This window comes from Hermetia illucens, chromosome 1, assembly GCF_905115235.1.
Source record: "Hermetia illucens chromosome 1, iHerIll2.2.curated.20191125, whole genome shotgun sequence".
Classification (NCBI taxonomy): Eukaryota; Metazoa; Arthropoda; class Insecta; order Diptera; family Stratiomyidae; genus Hermetia; species Hermetia illucens.
The window spans coordinates 2,750,817-2,773,392 of record NC_051849.1 but is presented as its reverse complement, the minus strand read 5'-3'; positions in this window follow the sequence as shown (position 1 = coordinate 2,773,392).

Genomic DNA, 22,576 nt, shown 5'->3' with positions numbered 1-22,576 from the left:
ATCTCGTTATGATTTGCTGTTGAGACGAGACCGTGTAATTCGGTGTAGTAGCTTTTGTGGTTAAATTATCACACAATTATCGCTCATTTCGTTGGATATGTACATAATAGCGGATTTGAATGGCGGACAATTGAAACAGATTGATTTTCCGCGTGGAAAGAGGTAACCAACGAGAAATGGGAGTTGGGCAAGTCTTTTTCAAACGTCTGATCATATTCTATTTGAGGGGTTGGGTATGTCTCGGTCGAGGACGGGACAACAGCCCGTTGTTCCTGAAATCTCGGGGTCAAGCAGGTGAAGGAAGGCCTGAAACCAGAAGAGACCCTTAAGAAGGCTCAGGACAGACCTAAGCCATCTCTACCGGAGCCGAGAAAGCGGGGAACAGCAGAGATCAGCCCGCATGAAGGGAATGCTCCCAAAAAACCCGAACTTGAACCCAAAGGGGGAGAAAACCCGGGCAGGTCAGGAGTGAAGGCAGGACCCAGGAAGCCCGCCATTAGCTATGCTAGTGCGGTCAAGGGCATTCGACTGGTCATACTGCCAAAAAGGTTTCCCGAGCAAGTACTCACTCGTGAGTAGCAGGAAATCATTGAGGACCTTGTCGTCAAACAGATGATCAAGGGCTGGACGTCGAAACTGGTGTTCACCGGGATACGCTTTGGACCAGGGCTTATACTGGTGGACTGTGCGACGGAAGACACCGCAGAATGGGTTAGAACCATAGTTCCTAGATCGCCAGGCTGGGAAGGGGTGGAATTGTCAACATGTATTGGGGATGATATTCCAGGAGCCCACATGGTGACAGTTTTTCTGCCAAAATCCGCGGCAATAGAAACGGAAAACCTAATGAGCCTCCTAATTGCTCAGAATGAAGATCTCCATACTCGACTATGGAGAGTCTTCAGAAGCAAGGTGGAGGGCAAGGGTAAACTCCTCACGATCGGGGTAGATGACCGATCCGTGGAGGCAATTAAACGTCGGAGTTGTCATATCAACTACCGATTTGGCAACATACTCTGCATGGGCCCAGGGAAAAGCCGAGGAAAGAGACCTCGGAGGAGGCATCGGATGGAAAACATACCGAGGTCCCTGAAAAAGTCTCGAAAGCCATAGAGGCGAAAAGGACTGGATAAACCAGGGAAATAGACCTGCTGCCCAGTGAAGAGCAGAAGCTGGACGACCTGGACCTAGGACTTCTAGGGCTCAGGGCGGACAGCGATGCGCAGAAAGCGCCATGTCGGAGGAGAAGAGTGACACTCCGACAGTGGAGAAAAGCTCCAAACAATAACGGAGCCAATAGCCAGCACTAAGATAGCCCAGATAAACCTCCACCATGCGAGAGCTGCATCTGCAGTGATTGCAAGGGCAACTTCGAAGGAGAACATTGGAATAGTGCTGGTTCAGGAGCCCTGGGTGTACCGGGGGCAGATTGGCGGTCTGCAAGGAGGAGACATGCAGGTAATTTGGGACTCCTCTTGTGAAAAACCAAGACCTTGCATAATTATCAAACGTAATTTAAAATACATATGTCTTCCAGAGTTCTTAACCGGGGACCTTGTGGCTATCCAAGTCTCAATGGAAGCCGGGAGGAGCACTCGAGAGGCAGTCGTGGCATCGTGATTCTTTCCAGGAGACGAAATCCGGGCTCCACCAGAACAAGTCGCAAAACTGACGAAGTATTGCGAGGAGAGGGTGTTACCACTTCTTCTCGGCTACGATGCCAACGCCCACCACAAAGTCTGGGGAAGCAGCGAGACCAATCGTAAAGGTGAGTACCTTCTTGAATTTATTGTTAGCAATAAGTTAGAAATATACAACGTAGGGAACACTCCGACATTTGTGACCAGCACCAGACAGGAAGTACTAGATAGACCTCTAGGAAATATTCTAATGAACGGAATGGTCAGGAAGAGGGGAATTGGTCAAGAACTGGAGGGTGTTGGATGAACCCTCTATATCTGATCACAGGATAATCAGATTCGGCATTGAGGGTAACTCCGAAATAGTAAGACTAATAAGGAATCCCAGGAGAACGGATTGGGAATCCTACACAACGTACTTGAGCAACAACATTGCTCACCTTCAAGGGGGTGGTGACATCAGGAGCGAACTGGAATTAGAAACGGTGGTGGAAAACTTCAACTCAATCGTCATTGGCGCATATGAGGCCAGCTGTCCGGCTAAGACAGTCAAGTCATCATCACACCGAGAATGTCAGCGTTACGGGTGCTGTATAACGCGTTACGAAGAACCATATCAGCAGAGGCGGAACAGTCCATTAACCCAGTAGAGAGTTTGAAGAGGATGCAAAGTTCTTGGAGGATTCTCCATTGTTATAGGGAAGGGAGATGAAAGGTACGGAGTCGGGCGGGATGGTCAACACGGGGGTACATCTTGAAGAAAAGCGAGCAGGTGAATTTGCGCTGCATCTTCTCCAGGGCAAAACAATCACAATTACGGAAGAGGACCAAATCACGGAAAAATACTCAGGGATACTTTTCACAAGAGAGTTAAAAAGCATTATGGAAAGTTGGGCCGAGATGAAATCAGTAAGGAACGCAGTCTGGAACCCAACATTTTGGAAGCACAGTTGGTGATATCGAAGTTGTGGCTGTCAAAACGGAGTTTATCGTCGAAGGTTACGCCCAGGTCGACAATAGAGTTCAGATAGGACAGAGAGCAACCACCAAAATAGTAGGAGAAAGGAGTGGGAAAAGTTTTAAGCGAGTAACACATCGAGTGGCATTTGCTAATATTAAGAGCCAACTTATTAACTTTGCACCAAAGGACCGAAGTATCTAGATTTGCCTGCAGGGACACGCAATCCATTGGGGACGAGACAAAAGAAAACAGCTTGAGGTCATCGAGGTATAACAAGCAAGGATAAGTGAGAATAGAGGGGAGGTCGTTAATAAAGAATAAAAGTAAAAGAGGTCCTAAAATAGATCCTTGTGGCACACCTGAAGACGGGGGAAAAGGACTAGAAGTGCAATCATCAAAGGGAACGCTACAGGATCGGAAGGAGAGGTGGAAGGCAAGCCATGTAATAAGTTATGAAGGAATGTTGAGAGAGGCGAATTTGGACAATAGTATCTCGTGGTTAACGGAATCAAAGGTCTTAGAAAAGTCGGTGTAAACGGCGTGGAGTTTCTGCGGAGAACTGAGGCATTTGGCCACAAGGTTGGTGAAATTCAGAAGATTGGTAACAGTGGATCGACATTTTATGAAGTCGTGCTGCGTGCCGAAATGGATGGTCAACCAGTCATTGACGTACCTTTCGAGGATCTTGGAGCAGGATGAGAGGAACGCAAGAATATGGTCACCGCCTTTCGAAAAATAAGGGCTTCTTTCCACAGGAGTTATGCACAGGAGTTATGCACCGAGGAGAAGTAACTGCAAAGTAAATGACAGGATAGCTGAGGAGAGGTGGCAGTGGGATCAGAGAATTTGATAAAAGTGGAAGGGGACCGGGAAGCATTGCTTTAGGGATGTCAGACCAGAAAGAATTCAACACTGTCCAGATAATCCTTCCTAGACTTAACTATCAGCGACTTAACTGAAGATCGCAGAGTGCTGAAATGGTCAAAGTCTGCACGGCTTCCGGTGGATTAAAACTTTTTCCTCCCATTTGCTTCTTTTATGGATTTCAGTGATGAATCATAATGAGTAGGTGTTCAGGGATTTGGGGGAGGAAGGAGCGTAACTAAGAAGAGGGTCAGACATAATGAAATAAAAGGACAGGGGGACTTTGTCGCAGGATAATGGTGAGGGAAAGGGAGCCCCTTTGATTGATGCCTGAGCTAAGACCAAACCCTCAAAATTGTCCTTACGAAACTTGAGCTTATTGGGCATAGTATGGGAGCTCAGGAGTGGAAGTTGTACCTCGAACTCAAGAGCAGGGTGATGGCCATCAGGAGCTACATAGGGAAGAGCAAGACAAGATTGGCCAAGGAGCCATTCTGGCATGTTGGAGAGGACTAAATCGAGAGTGCGATTTAGATAATTTGTGGTGCAATTGAACTGAAGAGCAGCACGGGTGTTCATGAAAGTGAATAAAGGGTGAGACGGATGAGCGGAACAAATTGGAAGTTGTGGTGGGCCATGAAAGCAAAGGGAGGATAAAGTTACCACAGACAATGAAGGGAAGAGATGGGAAAATTACAGTAAGGACTTCTGAAAGACTGTCGAAGAATCCATGGTACAGATGGGAAGGACTGAGATAAGGGAAGTATACACAACATACATAATAAAAGGGCCAGCGTTGGGAGGGAAAGCACGTAAGGTGATACAATCATAGGGGGTAGAGGATGGAAAAAGGATGGATTCGGCTCGTAGGGGGGACTTAACCGCGACCAAGGCACCTCCACCAGTTGACTTACCTAAAGCTACGCGATCTCTGTCGCAGCGAAAGACAGAGAACCCCTCGAAGAGCTCAGAGCTAAAAGATCCTATCATCCAACCACGTTCCAGTGATATAGATGAGATGGTGCTGGAAAGCCAGGGCAGAAAGATTGAAACACGACAGCTTGGTACGTGGGCCTCCCACCTTTTGATAAACAGACTTTACCTACTCGACAAGTTGTTTATGCTGGTCGGAGAGGCACGCGAGCGACACGGAAATTTGTTGGTATTTTGTTCCTCTGATAAGGCGCGGGGGAGGTCGCGGTCGGAGGAGCCAGTTTCTCGCACGAAAGCGTCGGAGATAAGCCAACTATACTTCCGATGTAATTAAGAACTTCATCAAAAGAAGTAGAATAGGCAAGTCTGCTAACGAAAAGTTGCTTAGGCGGTGGTGCGACATGCAGCAGAGGGCCACCCGACTGCGTAGGAGAAGAGCTCGGAATGAAGGTGGCTGATGTCTGGTGATAGCGCGCTGAGGATGAGTTAGCTGCTACTGGAAGAGCTACGGCGCTCCCAAGTATTCCTATCGACGGGTGAACAGGAGCCTCTCCTGGTGAAGCGTGTTCGTTGGGCAAAATTTAGGCTGGAGGGTTCACCGGGAAGGTCGAAACTATCGTAGACGCATCAAAACAGTGCGAAGCAGTTGGAGTAGGCGAGTTACATGCACGGGGGGACTTAGGTATAGCACCCGTATTTTGCGCGACTTTTGCTGGCATGAACGCGTAGTGAGGATGATCCAGTTGCCGTTAATATGTTGGTGCCAGATAAAGCGCCGGATAGCGGAAGTAAGCCAGCGGATGCACCTGGTGGCTGCAGATTGGAGTTGGCCGTTCCAACTGCTTGTTGGATCGGCGCTAACGCCACTGACTGTGTGCTGATGCAGAAGCTGGATCGCATCAGAGAGGATGGTGTTACAACGCTGTTACAGCAGTAGGACACATTCGAAGCAAACGAATGTCGAGGAAAGCGGCGGAAATGCCAAGACCACACAATACCCATCGCAATCAAAGAATTTTGAGCGGGTTGATTCAGGCTAATTACAAATAGCGCAGCGAATGTCGTAGATTGGCAAAGACGACGTCATAGTACTAATAATGAAACACAAAAATCCGTAGGTAAAAATAATGCAGAAATTAGTCAGGTGACCTTAAATGTATGAGCTCTCGTTGGGAGTGTGAAAAGCGAATAAGTTCAGAATCAAATCCTGACAACGTCACCCCTTACAAGTTAATATTTTTTATTCTAAAAAAGGATAAGTTCATGCCAGATATGGAGCGAACCAGGAGCTACCTCGTGACGACCCAGAGTAATACCACTGATCTAGGACAGCTACGACGAATTATTCAGCAAGAATACGAACAAGAGTCCAACCAAGCTTCATTGGAGCAATGAAAAAACCAGGACGAACTCAACGAAGGGAGAACAAAGAATAATGAAATCAGAAAACAAAATTATAATTTGTCCACTTAAATGCACAGAAATAAGGACGAAGTTCATAAAAACCGTGCACAGGCAAGTTCAATAGGACATAGGTTATCACTGAAACGCATACGCGGCTTTACGGATCTAGATTGACCGAGGCGGGAGCGGTGATCCACAAGAGGAAAGTTTTTCTTCAAGAAGAAGGAACGAATGAATTTTCCTCGCACCTTGTCAAGGGCACGACAATCAAAGTTGCAGGAGGGTGACTAGATCACGGAGCATTACTCAAGGGTACTTCCACGAGGGTGTAGAAGTGAGTTAAGGATGGTTGGTGGTGGCTTATTTGTCGAAAGTGACTCCGAGGTCTTGAGTGGAGTTCTGATATGATAAGGAATGTCCGTTAAGAGAGTAAGAAAGAGAAGTGAGTGAGGATTTAAGCGAGTAGCACATAGAGTGACACTTTCTGACATTTAGGGCCAAACCATTAGCAGAGCACCAACGAACCAGAGTGTCAAGGTCTGATTAAAGGAAGACACAGTCCATGTGCGACGATATAGAGGAAAATAGCTTAAGGTCGTCGGAATACAGCAAACAGGGACAAGGAAGGAAGGACGCTTAGAGACAAAACGTTGGAGATCACAGAACAGTAATCGAAGGTATATCTCACGAGAGAGTTGAAGAGAGTTTCGAAGGGTTGGATGGAGTCAAAATCAGAGCAGGAGCGAGGTATAAAGCCCGACAATTTTCCTGTTTGATTGGTGATTTTCAGGGAGCGGATGTGAAAACGGACCTTAATGTCGAAATTGACTCAGAGGTCTGAAGTGGAGTTCTGATATGATAAAAAATGAAAATTATAAAGTGCCCAGAATGGGGTGCCAGAGGAAGTGAAGAAACAGGATGTGCAGCCATCAAAGGAGACATGCCAGGATCAGTTGTAAAGGTAAGATGCAAGCCTTGAGACAAATGGGATTGAAATGCTTAGAAACGAAAGTTTGGACAAAAGCATCTTGTGATTTAGAGTATCGAAGGCTTCAGCAAAGTCAGTGTAGATAAGAATGCACTTCCTGCCGTGACTTTAGATATTTGGCAACAGAGTTTGTGAAGTCGATTAGGTTGGAGACAGTGGACCTACGCTTAACAAAGCCGGGTTGTTTTCGGCTATAAGGTGGCCAAAATTGACAGACAACCAGTGACCGACATAACTTTCGAAGATCTTGGAACAGAAGGAGAGAAACGAAATGGACGATAACTCTCGAAGGGAGAGCATATGTGAAGAGGGAAGGAAGTGACTAAAAGTCCTTCCAAGGAACGTAGTAGGTATTAGCTTTGAATTGGATTGTGGGTCGAGTTTAACGACTTCTAGGCTAGGAGATCGTTAGCTACTAACTCAGAATTGGCATTCTGCCAATATTAAGGTTCATGTGCTCTATCGAACTGAATGTTTTTTAGTGCCTATGACCTTTAATTTTAAAAAAAGTTTATGTGGTATTCCTTAGTCTATCGACCCTTGCCGTTGTAACCAAAGCGAACTATGATTCTCTAAATATAGAAAATCTTCGCGTCGCTGCAATTGTCAATAAGAAAACTGCGGTCATATTTCTCAAAAGCACTTAACGATGGAATTCATGAAATTTTTCCATTGTAAACTGGATTTGCATGCAATGTCTCTTGGCAGACTAGTAAGTAGTGGATTCTGTCGCTTGGTAGCTTTCATCTCATTATTTTTTCCCTGAAAGATACGATGTGACCAGTCACGACATCAATTATGACTTACTTAAAGATCACACAGCACATTAACGACGATATATTAGTTATCTCGTGCATAAGGCATTTAGCCATCAGAGCAGAAGGTACCATTTTTCATATCAGGAATCCCGTCCCAGGCGATAATGCCCAATTTACGATTTTAATATTTGCCTGACATGGTTGCATCTCTTCGAATCTGAACCGAGCATATGTAGATGTGTTCTGAGTTACTATGGATGCGACATACATTGGTGCAAAAAAGAGGAGCTATCTGGTAGAACTAGAGAACGAACTGGGTATTTGACGCCGTAAATGAGTAGCCTCCGTGACTTTTCCACCCTTTCCGCTCGTACACTCTGTCATGGTCTTCAGCTTCTTAGGTCCCTTGTACTTGAAGATCCATCTGAAGCCTTCAGCTTCCACACATTAAATCAACTACCAATATATCGATGGTCGCGACCCGGTGCAATCTATTAAGGCCCGCGTGCTTCTTGAGTGTCCTCTTGTGCTCATTTTTGTTCATGTCTCCATTGCTAATCGCATAAAACTTTTAAAAGTGTAATCTCAAATATTCACAAAATGCTTTTACAGAACACGCAAAAAGTGCTCTGGTCGCCCATCATTTACATGTTATCGCGAATGTGGCCCATTGCAGAGCGACTGACCAGCGGACAACAGCGACAAGTCAGGGATCCAGGGGAGGACGCTAAATGACATAAAAATGGATTTGGTGTAAATTTATGCGTTGCACATTTATTATGTGTTTTTTATGGAATTTGGGTAGTTAGAGAGTGATGTGTTGTGATGTTGTGATGTTGTTCATTGTGATGTTATCGAGGATAGTCTGTTACTTCGACTCGAGCCTTTATCTTTACCATTAATGGATATCTGCTAATGACATAGTAAATGGAGACATACCATGTCTTCTTTTCTTCTCAACTGATATACAGATAAATACCCTAATCCAGATCCATCAATATCAACGTACATACCAAATAAGTTGGATGTGACAGACAGACTAAGGGATCGATTTACAGATAGGGATTGTCTCTGGGGACTCGCGGAGCTAATGCTACAAAATAGCACAGCGTAGGGAACTCATCCTCTAAAAAATATTTGTAGATCTATTACCAAGCTCTAATCTCACCACCCTCTAGTAACCTCTGGGCAATGCTTAGAAGGGGAGCGGGTGGACGGCTAACAGTTGACAAGGGCAATCAAAAGAAACATTAATAGAAGGAGCGACTCAAAAATGTCCAAATTGGCTTTACCATGGAAGAAATCCTAGTTAGAACTCGTTCTTTGTTAAGGTAACATGAAGTTACAAGCGAGAAATCTTTGGCGCAGCAGATCCCCTTACCAGTTGGCTCCAAGAGTTTTCAGCGCTTTTGGAACCACCTCAGATAAGGCAGTACTAGAGGTTGCCGGCATGATCACAGTCGACATTCTACATGGAGACAGTGGTGGCTACAGACTTCATCGTTAGTACTACTTACTTACTAAGTCAAGTCATCGGCGAAACCAACAATCGTAACCTCCTCTATGCCGCGGTAGCAAGAATACTTCACCAGCCTAGTTTGACAAGCACCAGAAAGTATTAGAAAGCCAAATTCAGTTTTTCGACCATGGGACAAACCACACTATCAGTGAACCAGCCACCTGGTGAGAACTCATCTATTGAGAGAACTCACCACAGTTCAAGGCCAACTGGATCATATTCTTCCAACACAATAAGAACCACTTCCCTCCCAATCAAAGGACCGGAAGATGTACGAGGTAGTCGAAGACTCAGAAGAACACTAAGGGTGTCCAAAACATGAATATGGAAACAAAGGATTTAAACTCTCCAAGCGGTAAGAAGTCAGAGACTTCGCATCCACCCGTGACCATAAGTAATCATGTCACGAGTGAGGCGTGAATTTTGGAGGCCTCACCACATTCATACCCCCTTATGGATAAATCTGTAGAAGGCATGCTTTCCGACTCAATGGAAAACTTGCATTTAGTGCCTACCGCGAAGCTAGCCAGAAAGGAAAATACGAAAACTCTAAACTTGGGAGGAACTGGGAATCCGACTATGGCCGGCCCGTCCGCGGTACTACAACCCAAGTCTACCCGGAAACGGAAGAGAAAGGCTCGGCCTAAAGCCGACGGCAGAAGAAGGCACTACAAAGGAAAATTAGGCACCTTGGGAATGAGGACATGGACGTGGTTGCACCATTAGTTGCGGTAATGTCTAGAGAAATCGAGCGCAACGAAGCGGAGTCTTCGGCAGAAGGTGGGGATAAACTTGTAACCCCGGTGCGACCTACACTGAACATACCAGACTCTTCTGTCAGCCGTGATGCGCGCAAGAAGCGTAAAACCATCACATCTGTGGTGGCCAACACTTTATTGTGCTCCGCACCAGCACTTACATCCACGCATCCCGCGGGGACACGAAGGCGGAAAGGAAGGGGACGTATGCACAAGCTGCAGCCCCAGTTCTGACTGCTGCTGTGGGAGTTTCCGCCAAGGATGCCAAAATGTCGGAGGGACAATTTACCATCCTCCGGGAATGCCTGGTGGAAAAAAATGTTGGAGCTTGGAACGACGCCAAGGTTTAACAATCAAGGTTTCCACGATGGGCTTCTTCTTTTGGAGTGCACTGGTGAGGAAGGTCCTCGGAAGAAGGCCGAGGACATAATCCGCATGTTGGATGAACAGAACTTGGGCATGGACTTCGGACACTGGAAGGTAAAGTGTATGAATGTCAGGAAGGACAAATCTACAAACATGGAGGGTTTCAGCTTGGTATTCGAACTGGACCAAAAGAGTCTGAATGTGCTCACGGAAAATCATCATATGGTGTTCCACTTTTTCCAAGATAAATTGAAATTCAACCATACCAGGAAAGGGTAGAGTTACATGTCCATTTTGAGAATGAAGAACAATGACCGTCCTCGACTCACACAATATAGAACAAATCGCAACATCTTCGGTGCGCTCTCTCACAATAGAGCTGCGCGCGGAGGATAGTGCATATAGTGGCGGAACCCTCGTGTGGGAGTTCGCACGGGATGAGATGAGACCTTTCATGATTGAGGGCATGGGAACTGTTACACTTCCAAGTATGACTTTTCTCTGAGAAATCAAACACGAGGGTATCAAGCCTCCAGCGGTACGGTGTGGGGGAAACCCCGTCATACGGGGGTCATAGCATACGCTTCTAACAGTTTTTCATTACATATTAGACTAAGTTTGTGACGAAAAGCGAAACATAAAGATTTATCAAATTAGCCTGCAGCATGCCAAAGCCTCCTCCTATCTGCTGGCAAGGAAGCTAGCAAAGCTGCAGGACTACCCCTGCATTTTTCTGGTGCAAGAGGCATATCAAGCCGGTCAAAGGCAACCATGCTGAGACAGTTTTATTTCCAGGACTGTGACTTAGGAGCAAAAACATCATAGTTGCCTCCGCTTATTTACCCTATGATTCTTTGTATCCTCCACTAAGGAGCTGATCTTATAACTGCAAACGTAAGATGCACCCCTACGTCCGTGGGACCGAGAAGAAGTGAAGTAATTGACCTAACAATTTGTGCTTCAAAACTGTTAGAGTTGATTAGACACTGACAGGCGCTAAACAAGGTCTCACAATCAAATCATCGACACCTAGAATTCAGTTGACTATTGCAGGCCAACAGTTTGAATGAACTTCTTAGCAATAAAATACAGCTCCCTAGGCCACTAAGGACTCCTTTGAGCCTTGAAAATGAATTGGAAACTCTCAACTGCATACTTTTAGGGTGTCCTATTTCCCGAGGCCAAAGCGGTAAAACGGTTTCTTCCAGGAAACCAACCAGGCGAATTCTGAACCGTACTTGCAAAAGCAATAAGAATGAAGATTGGTTAATCTTCCGGAACTTACAGTCTGAACATGAGAGGCTCGTTAGGTGTTCGAAACGAGAGTCCTTTAGAGCGTACTATGAGGAACTGGAAGGCGAAAGAGAGATTTCAAGAGTCCTTAAAAGGGATGACTCGGCCAAGTTGGACTCTCTTTGAAAACCCGATAGTACTTTCACGAGCTCCAGAGTGAAATCAGTGTAGACCCTCCTGAAAGTATACCATCCAGGAGAACGAGTGAGAGGAGTGGTAGGGGGAGAGTTAACGGTTCTTGCAACCTCTTCGACACGCTCCAAGGTGAACTGGAACACTGCGAAAGCGGTTGTTACCTATGAAAAGTTGAGAGTGGCCATACTGTCCTTTAAACATTTCAAAACACCTGACATGGATGGCATCTTTTCAGCAATGCTAAAGGAGGGTATGGAACACTTTGACCGATTGCTAGCAAACATTTTTCTAGTCTTGCCTTGGACTATGTGCGTACCTCTTGGCAGAAGGTTTAGGTATTCTTCATACCAAAGCCTAGGAAAGATGACTATTCTTATCAAAAGAATTTCTAACAGATCAGCTTGACTTCATTCATTCGTGGGAAGGCACTTAGGTCACACCCACACAACGTGGAAAGTCCTGCCAATCTGCTCTTTATTTCTTGGTTTCAAAGATAGAGGATGCAGCTCTGAAGGGTGAGTACGCGATGGGGGTGTTCATGGGAATTGAAAGGGCGTTTGATTGTGTGCCTTTTCAAAATCTTTGTTATGCCATGGTGTTGATAATGCCTTAATAAAGTGGATCCATGCTATGCTAACGCAGAGATTGCTGTGCGCTGAGGTGGGTGTCGATCGCTATCTGACAGCAGAAGCAACGAAAGTCTGCCCCAAAGGAAGTGAGCCTTTGCCACTTCTGTGGAGTATGCAGAACGATTCGCTACTATGCGGACTGCATTTGCCAATACACGCTCAATCTTATGCTGATGGCGTGGCTACGCTTGCTGTTAATCGGAATCTTGGTACGATGTGTAGAAACATACAACGTGCCGTTGATCTGATGGACAGTTGGTGCCTCAGGCATGGTCTTTTAGTTACTCCAAATAAGACCACGATGGTATTATTTACAAAAAGGTGGAAACTAGATGGAGTTTATCCGCCAGAGATGAAGGCTTCAACACTTCTTCGAAGAAATATCTAGGCGTCACTCTCGATAAAAAGCTTCTCATTAGGCCGATGATCGCTTATGCATCCGTAGTGCAGTGGGTTAAGGTGTGACAAAAAGGTTTTTGCCGTAAGCTAGTCGCACTGCAAAGAACTGTGTCTCTGGGCATTACCGGTGTCATGACCACGACATCCGGCGCAACTCTAAATGAATTACTCAATTTTCAGCCCCTGGATATATTTATTGATCCCGCCCGATAAGAGCTCATCGACTAATTCGATAAGATGTATGGGGAAACAACGGATTTGGGGGCACAGCGCATTGGAAGGAGACTACTGCGAGTATTGAATCCAGTTCTTCCAATGCCTTCCAATTCTCGGGTCCCCATACATCTGTTAGGTAGAAGATATGAAGTTATCCTGAAACGTAGAGAGAACTGGGAAATCCCAGAGAAATGCATGGCGGGATATACCAAAGTCTTCTACACCAATGGCTCAAAAACAGAACAGGGCTCTGCAGCCGGAGTCTACCTCTCGGATTAAAACGGGAAGTAGGCTTTTCCTTTGGGACAATTGGCAACGGTTTTTCAAGCCGAAATATATGCGATCCTAAGGGATCAAAACTGGGTGATTGATGAGCGGTTGGAGAGCAGACGCATCGCAATCTGCAGTGATAGCCAAGCTGCATTGAGGGAGCTGGGTATTCCTTTGATCACCTCGAAAATCGTTCAGGAATGCAGAAAGCTTTTGAACTCTACCTCTAGATTTAATACGGTGGTACTAACCTGGGTACCTGGTCACTGTGGCGTAGAGGGTAATGAAATCTCGGATGCTTTAGCAAAAGAGGGTTCAATCTCACCCATGTCAAGACCGGAACCAGCAATTGGTGTCAGCAGCATTGGCTAAGGCTGCCTTCAAAAACTGGGAAGAAGCTTCTCATAATGACAGGTGGCAGAGCCTAAATGCTGCTAGCAACACCAAACTTTTCCTGTCAGAATCGAACATGCGTACCGCACAATTTACTCTGTCGAAAAGCAAGAGGACTTGCAGGAGTATTGTAGGCATTCTGACAGGTCATAATTCACTAGCTGGACATATGTTTAAAATAGGAATTATTCAAGATGATACGTGGCACTCCTGAAATGAGGAAACGAAGTCCACAGAGCATTTCCTATGTGAATGCGCCGCCTATGGACGCATTAGGCATCAGATTTTGCCGATGTTCTCCAGCTGCGGCGGGTAGCATCACATCCACTAACGGATATCCTGCGATACGTTAACCAATCTGGGATGTTCTGTTAGATGGGAGTGTCGGGTGCAATGGCCCACCACGGCCTGAGTGCTCAGAAGCTATAGCTTCTCCCCCACCACACACATGCTGGTAGCTTGAGGTTCAAAAGTATTTATTCGGACACCTCAGGCACATCACTTCCCGTATTGTGGGCAAACCATTAAAGATCGCGGACAACTCCTGGGAAGCAATGGGTTATGGGTCGAAGCTGAGCACAAGGTCTTCGGAGTTCGGTTGTCGCTCACAATAAGGGTCTCACCCCAACTTTCAGAAGCATTGTTAAATGCTGGTCCAAAAAAAATACTGTGAGGAGTGCATGACAAGGGCGGATTATTATTATTCTGTTAAGGGAAAGTCGCACCGCGTCCTGGAAGAACTATTGTGCCCCTTTTACTGGTTATAGTGTACCTGTTGATCATAACATCTCAAGCAGGCCTGTAACCGTTAAGAACTTTAGTATGTTCCCCACTTCCAGAAGTTTCAACTTTGCATCTGGTATTAAGTGTTCTCCCAGATGTATCGACCTACTTTGCACAAGTGCCGGACACTGTCCCAGGACGTGTATAGAGGTTTCACCCTCCTCCTCACAGAACCTGCAGGCAGTGTCCGTAGATATCCCTAGCTTCCCTAGGTGATAGTTCAGCCGACAATGACCAGTGAGAATTCCCACTATGATTCGGCGGTTCTTTTTTGTACGCATGGGTTCGTATCCCCCAATAAGCACCCTGGACTGCTCCATCCCTGGTAAGCCCGCCCAATATAGTTCCCTCAACCGTTTCTCTTCGTTTCTTAGATTCATAGCCATGAAACCGTTTCCGATTCCTCAGAAGGGTTCTGGCCCGTGTAAAGGCATCCCTGCTCCCTTCTTGGCTAGTTCATCCGCTGCCTCATTGCCTTTCAGCCCAGCATGGCCTGGAACCCAAAGTATCCAGACCTTGTTGGACGAGCCGAGTGTATTCAGTCTCTCAAGAATTCACCTGGTTGGACATAAGTGCCTTGATCGCTGCTTGGCTATCGGTGAGAATAGCTGTGTTCTGCCCCCTGTAGTTCCTTTGCAGATTCAAAGAGGCACATTGGTCTATGGCGTAAATTTCCGCCTGGAATATGCTAGTGTACCTGCCCATTGGCTCAAAGTACATTTTCCTTGGACCAATGACACCGGCACCCGCTCCCTCTGCTGTGAGGGATCCGTCAGTGTACCAAGTAATTAGTTGCTGGTTTAAGCCGTATGTCGCAGCCACGCTCTCCCAATTTGCCTTGTTACTCCAACGTGTTTCAAACTTCTTATCGAAGTGAAACCTCGTAGTCATGTTGTCCCTCGGTATCAGTAATTCGGGATACGGCCTAGAAAGGATATCAATCTTCCTTCGATTTAGGCAGCTCCCCGCCTCACTCACTTACCGGCCATCCTGAATATTGATCTCCTTGCCTGCATCTGTATGTGCAGATGGAGAGGGGTTAATCCCAGAAGGACCTCCAGGGATGCCGTTGGGCATGTCCTCATTGCCCCACTGATACACACGCAAGCCAGCCTTTGGAGCTTATGTAATTCCCTGGCTTGTGTGCTGAGTTGGGTTCTTTCTGCCCAGATTACCGCTCCATAGGTAATCATTGGCCTTACTATTACAGTATATATCCAAAGTAGTATCTTCGGGCTGCAAGCCCATTTTTTTCCTGCTATGGATCTGCAAGTCATCAGAGCCCTCGTGGCTTTTCGACAAGTGTTTCCGACCTGTGTCTTCCAGAGTAATTTTTGGTCTAGCGTGATTCCCAAATATTTGACCTCTGTTTCTCGTTTCACCTCCATATCATGTAATGTTATGGCTTTCAGGTGATCCAGCTTACGCCTCCTAGTGAATGGTACTATGGCGGTTTTGGTTGGGTTGATCCGCAGTCCCACCTTCCTGCACCAGACACTAGTAACCCTTAATCCAGTTTGGATTCTATCACATAGGGTATCTTCATATTTGCCCCTACAGATTAGAACAATGTCGTCCGCGTAGCCCTGGACTTGTATTCCAGTATTAGTCCACACGTCCAGGAGTTCATCCACTACCATACTCCATATCAGCGGCGATAGTACTCCACCCTGTGGACAGCCTTGAGTGGTGTTCATGATAATAGAATTTGTACCTGTTTGTTTCCTTTTTCAAGCAAACAGAGGATATTCCCCCGTCTTTGACTACAGCCTTGTACAGCCTGGTTGCTTCTGGGATCTGTTCAATCCCTCCACAGAATTCCCTAAAGCTGTTCCGTTTCGCTTCCCTGATCGCGTTGCTATACGCAGTCAGTGCATTTTCATACCTCCGCCAGTCCCCGGTTTGTTTTGCCCGGTTAAAGAGTTTTCGTACCTCTGTTCTCATTCTGACTAGGTTCTTGTTCCACCATGGTACATCCCTTGATGACTTCACTGTCTTGGCCGGACAGCTGGCCTCATATGCGTCAATGACGATTGTGTTAAGGTTTTGCACCACCGTTTCTGATTCCAGTTCGCTCCTGATGTCACCGCCCCCTTGAAAGTGGGCAATGTTGTTGCTCAAGTGCGTTGCGTAGGATTCCCAATCCGTTCTCTTGGGATTCTTTATTATTCTTTTTATTTCGGAGTTACCCTCAATGTCGAATCTGATTATCCTGTGATCAGACATTGAGGGTTCATCCGACACCCTCCAATTCCTGACCATCCCGTTCATTAGGGTATTTCCTAGAGTTATATCTAGTACCTCTTGTCTGGTGCTGGTCACAAATGTTGAAGTGTTCCCTACGTTGTATATTTCTAACTTATTACTAAGAATAAATTCGAGAAGGTACTCACCTCTACGATTAGTGTCGCTGCTTCCCCAGACTTCGTGGTGGGCGTTGGCATCGCAGCCGAGAAGAAGTAGTAACGCCCTCTTCTCGCAATACTCCGTCAGCTTTGCGACTTGTTCCGGTGGAGCCCGGCTCTCGTCTCCTGGGAAGTATCCCGATGCTACAACTACCTCTCGAGTGCTCCTCCCGGCTTCCAATGAGACTTGAATAGTCACAAGGTCCCCGGTTAAGAACTCTGAAAGACATATGTATTTTGAATTACGTTTGAGAATTATGCAAGCTCTTGGTTTTTCACAAGAGGAGTCCCAAATTACCTGCATGTCTCCTCCTTGCAGACCGCGAATCTGCCCCCGGTACACCCAGGGCTCCTGAGCCAGCACTATTCCAATGTTCTCCTTGGAATTTACCCTTGCAGTCGCTGCAGATGCAGCTCTCGCATGGTGGAGGTTTATCTGGGCTATCCTAATGCTGGCCATTGGCTCCGTTATTGTTTGGAGCTCTTCTCCACTGTCGGAGTGTCACCCTCCTCCTCCGACATGGCGCTTTCCTGTCCACCCCGAGCCCTAGGAGTCCTAGGTCTAGGTCGTCCAGCTTCTGTTCTTCACTCGGCAGCAGGTCTATTTCCCTGGTTGATCCCGTTCTTTCCGCCTCTATGGCTTCCGCGACTTCTTCAGGGATCTCGGTAAGTTTTCCACCCGATGCCTCCTCCGAGGTCTCTTTCCTCGGCTTTTCCTTGTGCACATGCACGGGTATGTTGCCAAATCGGTAGTTGATATGACAACTCCGACGTTTAATTGCCTCTAGGGATCGGTCATCTACCCCGATCGTGTGGAGTTTACCTTTTCCCTCCACCTTGCTTCTGAAGACTCTCCATAGTCCAGTATGGAGATCTTCATTCTGAGCAATTAGGAGTCTCATAAGGTCTTCTGTTACTATTGCCGCGGCCTTTGGTAGAAAAACTGTCACCATGTGGGCTTCTGGTATATCATCTCCAGCACATGTTGACAGTTCCACCCCTTCTCCGCCTGGCAATCTAGGAATTATGGTTCTAACCCATTCTGCGGTACCTTCCGTCGCGCAGTCCACCAGTATAAGGCCTGGTCGAAAGCGTATCCCGGTGAACACCAGTTTCGACGTCCAACTCTTGATCATCTGCTTGACGACAAGTTCCTCAATGATTTCCTGTTCCTCCCGAGTGAGTATTTGCTCGGGAAACCTTTTTGGCAGTATGGCCAGTCGAATGCCCTTGAGCGCACTAGCATAGCTAATGGCGGGCTTCCTGGGTCCTGCCTTCACTCCTGACCTGCCCGGGTTTTCTCCTCCCGTGGGTTCAGGTCTGGGTTTTTTGGGAGCATTCCCTTCATGCGGGCTGATCTCTGCTGCTCCCCGCTTTCTCGACTCCGGCAGAGATGGCTTAGGTCTGTCCTGAGCCTTCTTAAGGACCTCTTCTGGTTTCAGGCCTTCCTTCAGATAGCGCAGGTACCATTTAACCCCGGCGCCACTGAGACCTGTCTCCTTCCTGACGTCTGTTATATTTATCTCAGACGTGCTTTTGCTGGTCCCTGCTCTTTGAGCAGTGGTGTTCGTTGGCTGTAGTCCACGCAGTATACCAATGCTCACCTTGGATCCACTGCTTGACGTCCCAACTTCTCTCTTCTTGGGTGTAGTCACCTGGCTTTCAGTAATTCGGAGACGTGCCTCCGCCTGATTAACCAGTTTTGGTGCGGTACGGGGCCCCGCTTTTTTGGTTTTTGTTTTCTTTTCTAGTTTTGTACTCATTTGATTCTCACGAGTATGGGGGTTAAGAGGTCCGCCGTGCCATAGCCCCCCGTAGCACGGTAAGATCTAACTTACTCACTGAGGCGACCAGGTATCAGTGAGGCTCCGTTTGAATACAGTCAGTTACCCCCGACTGCAAACTATCCAATGGGCACGGTTCGCATGACACCCTGGATTGGGGGAGGTGTTTTTTGACTGCCCAGTCTAGATCCGTAGCGTTTTGTTAATAGTAGGGTCACCTCGTACAGCACTCACTGACGGTCTTGGTAGACGAGAGGCTTGGCTCCTGAAAAGGCACACACCGTCCCAGAGGAGAGACAACTCATCCTTAGAGAAAGATAGGTTGGCCTCAGGGAGCTATGTTCCGCATCAGTCTATCCTGCAGTACACTGCTTGACCCCCGTACAAGGGTGAATAGTGAATTAAGTATAATAAGCCAACGCAGAGACAATTTCTACCATTATTCAGGATAAATATTGATGGATGTTCCTCTATTTTGCTATGCCAATTCGCAATCTATTATCCTTGAATAGATTGCAATGTTCGCTACATATCTACATCCGAATTAAAGAACAAAACCCTTTTCCCTAATTCATTCTCCACATCTTTCTCGGTACAGAGCAGCTTGTCTAAATAATCGTATCTAATAGTTACAAATGAGCCATCATTATCCAAAACATCGAATTATGGACTCTTGGATCTTCCTTTCGTAGGGCATAAATAAGTTCAGCTTGGCATGGCTGGACGATTGCACCATCGAAGCACTTCCCTTTGCCACATACTCCCAGATGGTGACACTTTCTGGTGGATAAGGTATTATCATAGGCAGAAGTTCTTGGACAGGTAAAAAACAAACTCTCAGACTAGGTAAAGAATTAGACTTATAAATCTTGTATGCAACATGAGCAACTTATTCTAAGTCCACCATGCAGTAAGCCTGGAGAATGTGGAATGGAGTACGGGCATTTGTTGTAGATTTTCACGGGTTGTGCTTGCCTACTACTCTCTTTTCGAAGCATTTCTTTCTGAAAAGACAGGGACGGTTTTGCTTCGAGAAATCCTTGCTTGACTTTTTCTCATTTAGTCATTTCCTAACGAGCATTTGGAGTACCACCTGTAGCACAAGACCCATCCATTATTCGAAAACTGGCTACTAAATCGGATAGGAAAAGCAACATAGATACAAGATACATCCTCAACCACCCTATAGAGAGCATTAGCCTAAGTACTGCTAATGATTGAATGAACTGCATTAGTAAAAATTAGTGCAAGGCGCTTTCACATCTGCTCACACTCAAGGGGGAGCTAGGAGGAATGCCACCTGCATTACTTTTTCCTCTATTTTCTGTAGAGTGTGGCCAAAGCGGGAGACACTGCTACCACCAGTCTAACACTGGTTACCCCGTTGAGGACTTAATCGATCATTTTCCTAAGTCTAAGACACTTTTCCTTGTAAACATTCCAGTTATCCTGGTGCCACTGTTACGATCCCTGCCTCTGTGGCCTCCGGTTTGATTAATGCCTGGTCATTTATTTAACCCCAGGGATTTACTTGTACTTCCCATCTTGACTACTCGCAGAACCCTAAACCTGCACGGCAACAACCACGTACACACACGTTACATACGCAACGCTGGGAATCGATCAGATAAGATTCCAACACTATTTAATTGTACATTTGTTGTCAAGTAGGTTTGTATCTGGGTATTATTGTGGCGATTTTTCATCGCAGCTAGAGTCCTACTAGCGCAGCAGCACTTGACAATGATTGGTATCCCTGAACGCCTCGGAACCTCGATCCGGGGGACGATAGATTAAAAGCATTAATACCGTGGACAGGTTTGCCAATACAATGGCTTTGGGTAAATAAGTCATTAGCCACTCTCCTGTGAATTGAATGCGCATATGTCCACGTCAATAACACAAGAAATTTCCAAGAAGGGAATCGCCTGGGATATGAGCTCCATTGTTTCATCCCTTGCAGTGCATTCACAGAAATGAGTCACCAACGGCCATTTCAGACTAAGTGCCCTTATCGTGATTGACTTCTTTCTAGCGTGCACCAATGCCATAGGGTTCCACTCCCAAGACCTCTTTATTGATTTTGTCCAGCGTAATCCATCGATTGCAACACTTGAAGCTGACGGTCCGTAAGAGCCCCCGGTCCCCGTAGCCCAGCTCGCGGTTGATGAGCCTGTCACTGATGCACATCTCGATGCACCCAGCGTTGCAGTCTGCTGGTACGCAGCGGCCGGAATGAGCTTATGCGGATGCAACCAGAAAAGAAGAAAAATTATGTTTGTGTACGTAACTTAATGTCATCCATTTAAGATAAGGAAATGTTGCAGGTACTAGAAATTAAATTGTAACTGATTGCATTGATATGGGAAATACATCTGCAGCGAATGTGTAAACTCTCCGCGATTATCAAATACACTCTGCAACCCTCTCCGATGGCAGCGTCCAGACCGCGGGGAATATGATGGTCAGAGATAAAAATATCGCGAAATAAAGAAATCAAACGATGGAAGACATTCCTCTTTTGGCCAGAGCCAGAGATTAGGACGACGGCATAATCGTATGTTTGTATGTTTCGCAAAATAAAGGAAATTATCATCCATGATTCACCGTCACACCGTACACGGGCCGTGGTAAATGGCAAGAGGGATTTTCGCAGCAACGCAAAAGACATTAGGACGTAAATATATCTGCTTAGCCTGAGTCCGGCACTCACTGGCACTCACCGGACCCAAGCCATCCTAGAAGTGGAAGCATCTTATTGCTGTAATATCAGCAATTTGTTTTCTAATTATGTTCGCAACGGAGAATATCCGCGGGAAATTTATAGAAGCCGATATTTTTCCGCGGACATGTTTAATACGATTACAGAATTTTACAGAGCAAAATACCATTAACATAATTGAAACGGAGAAGATTTATAATTTTCGTAAAGTAGTTTACAGCCAAAGTGAGCCATTACTTGCAAAGGAAACGCTTTAACAGTTGTGGGGGAAACATATGTATATGGACCGTGATGGCAGATACGGTCAACGTACGCTTTCCTCTCGCCATCAGCCTGGGATAAGGCATGAGCAGAATCTGCAATCACCTCACCAGGAAGTAATTTCTCCAAAATAAGCGTCGTTCACTCCATCCGGATTATATTTTTCAAGTTTTTCATACTCAAATGCAAAATCATATCCTTTGGACGATTTCTAATATAAAGATCTGAACATGAGGGAGCCTGGTCTGATTATGCTTCAGGTTAAAGTTCGACAAGTTCTCACACGACCCCCTCGCGGTGGCCGCTGGAAACCGTCCTCGGAAGGGCCAAGAGTGTGAAGGACCGGGCTGGGATTAGGCTCATCCGGAGGATCTACTTGCTTGCTGGCCATGTATTAGGGGCAAGTGGATCTAGCGAGGGGATGAGCCGAAACAACAGCCCGGGGACCATCCTCCTTGCACTGGAGAAGCTGCTAATAGGAACCCAAACCAAGGTGGAACAGCATAGGCCGAGGGCTGTGTGACCAATGGGGAGTTTGGTCTTTGGGCACCTTCAGTTTCAAATAATACCCTTACCTTGATGGCTGGGCTAGCCAGGGTGGACATTCTTCCCGAACTACTCGTGGGACCAAGAAATGGACTCAATTATTAAACAAGTCGGGAAACCGGAAGCTGGGCGCTTCAGGTACGAAAGGTTTTGTGTATTTCTTTTATAAAGAGATGGGGGTGCATTTGTTCCATTAGCATGTAGCACGTAAAATATGCATATATTATGTGAAAATAGCCACTTTCAAGTGATAGTGACATTCATAGTCTTGAATTTGCAGAGGAGCGACAGTTTGACCTAGTATAACTTTTTTAGTAATAGTGCAATTTTCAAATTTGGCAGGATCATGATCTATACTGTAGCCTACATTGCTGCAAAATTTTGCGATTCTAGGGTGAACTTAAGGGGGTTTTCCCTGTCAATTACTAAAAATTATAGTAATATACTATTATTAACTTTATTTGAACAGGTATTGATATGGAGGGTATTTTCGAGCCTAGGCACCATATAGTGGCAGCCCCCTGATTTTTTCCAGATTTTTCGGTTGGG